Here is a 2505-nt window from a genome sequence, read left to right as displayed (position 1 = left end):
TTTTTTTTTCCTCAGAATTGACAAACTTGCAATTGTTGAGTTGAATTAAGTTATAAAGTCCGAACTAGGAGATATAAACTTGCATTTGCAAGAAAAAAGTCAGAATTGTGAGATAAAATAGGTAAATGTTATATAAAATGTTATAGGTTTAAATAGTATTTCATGCATGTATTTCAACTGTAGGGCTAATACAATATGTCCCCTATATGAATATTATATAGGCCTATTGTTTAAATCAAATTTGTGCTTTAAAAGTAGGATAATCATAGCAGGTTTCATCCATAGTCTGTCCATTTAAACGTCTGCGTTTAGCTTCAAAAGGCGTCTTTGACGACAGTGTTATATAAAAATTATTTGCATTCTGATTCTGACATCCAAAGGCACAACAACACATTTTTTTTCTCTTATTCCATGGATTTTACCCGTTTCTCTCCACTTGTTCCCAGCGTTTTTATGCCATTCTAATGTGTTGTGGAATGTGCATACAAAAACAATATTTAATTGAAATAAAATAAACAACTGAAATAAAATATAATAAAAAACTTAAACTTATTTTATTTCAGCTAGTTTCAACACTTTTTCGTTTTTACGTTGAAGTACTAAAGTAAAATAACTAAAACTATATAGACATACTTAAAAACAAACTAGTAAAAATGACAAACACACAAAAAATTACTAAAACTTTAACTAAATAAAGATAAATACTAATCAGAATATTAACTATAATAGTATGTCACAGTGGGTTAAAGGCAGCTGCACAGAACCAAAAAATATATGTTGTCGTATTTTATGTCAGTTTATACAGACTACATGTAATTACAGATACTTTTATCTTTTATTTATCATATTAATTTAGCTGGGAATCGAACCCTAATCTTGCTGTTGCGAGCGTCATGTTTCTACAGTTTGAGCTTCAGGAAAGCACACAGAATTAAGTGCTTTTCCACACGTCTGTAGAAAGTTATGGGACGATTGATACAGTTTTAAAAATCATAATGTGTGAGAATTATTCATGTTAAAGCTTTACTGCTGTTACCTGATGAATCCAGCCAAGTTCAATTTGAGCTACACCAAAAAAAATGTATTTTTAACATTTATACAATGCCACTGATTGGCTGTTTTCGATGTGTTTTTGTAGGAACGGTAAGAGAGGGCAGCAGGGCTGGGAGAGGAAGTATGTGGTGCTGGATGGGACAAAGTTATCGATCTACGAGTCCGAGCCGACAGAAGGTAGACGATCACTCCGTCAGATCTCTCCACGAGATGCAGCTGGGTGTGTTTTCTGAACTCTGTGTGTTTCAGACTCGGTGAAGCCGCTGGAGGAGTTTGAGCTGTGTTTGCTGGACGGTGAGGTGACGGTGCACGGAGCTGTCGGAGCCTCGGAGCTCATCAACACGGCCAAATCAGGTCAGAACATGACTGTGCTCCAGGAAAAATTTAATCATTTTACACATGCATGTGGTTAGCAACATCCTGGGCTTTAGTTCCGCTTCTGATAGTCCCAAACGTTGTATTTTAGTGTGTACTGTGGATTATAGTCGATGTGGTGTTTTAGTTTTCATGAATATTTTGATTTATTTTTTTATATATATATTTTTAATGTTTAATTTTTGTTAGTTATTAGTAATTTTGTTGCATGTTTTTGTCATTTATTGAGTTTTTATAAATTTTTTGTTATTTTAAGACATGAAGTTAAACTAGTTTTTATTAATATTTTGAATTAATTTTTATTTTTATATTTTCTCTTTTCATTTAGATTTTAGTTGAAATTTTAGTAGTTTTGTTGTGTTTTTTTTGTTAGTTATTAGTAATTTTGTTGCATGTTTTTGTCATTTTTGAGTTCTTATTAATTTTTTATTTCAGTTTTAGTTATTTTAAGACATGAAGTTAAACTAGTTTTTATTAACATTTTGAATTAATTTTTATTTTTATATTTTCTCTTTTCATTTCGATTTTAGTTGAAGTTTTAGTAATTTTGTTGTGTGTGTTTTTTTTTATTTGTGTATTCAGTTTTTATTAACTAAATAATATGAGAAATATTGCTTTGGCAGCTAACTAAATAACATAAGTTTAGGGGTTTGTTATTTTATGGTATTTCAGTTATTTTATTTTAAGCACTGAATGCTTTTTATGGTTTTAGTTAAATATGATAACCCTGATTCACACTTTTCTGCTCAATCAGTTAATGTTTTTTAAATCATATTTACTATATTTAAATACATTTAGCATATTTCTGCCCACAATCGGCAAAAACAATTGTCAAAAGTGTCATTAGCTTTGTTTAAAGGAATACGAAGTAACTTCATATTTAATTGTTTTGCTGCCTCTTATTTGTCTTCCTGATGTGATTATAGAAATACACCATTGACACGTGTATTTGTTTACACGGTTAATTCATTCTGCTTTTTAAAGTGTCTGATAATAGATGGGTTTATTGAGATAAACGTGTCTGTGTGTGTCTGTGCGTGTGTGCGTGTGTGCGTGTGTGTCTGTGTGTGTGTGTGT

Source organism: Sinocyclocheilus anshuiensis, unplaced genomic scaffold (assembly GCF_001515605.1).
Source record: "Sinocyclocheilus anshuiensis isolate Anshui unplaced genomic scaffold, SAMN03320099.WGS_v1.1 scaffold2368, whole genome shotgun sequence".
Lineage (NCBI taxonomy): Eukaryota > Metazoa > Chordata > Actinopteri > Cypriniformes > Cyprinidae > Sinocyclocheilus > Sinocyclocheilus anshuiensis.
This window is presented reverse-complemented; position numbering follows the sequence as displayed.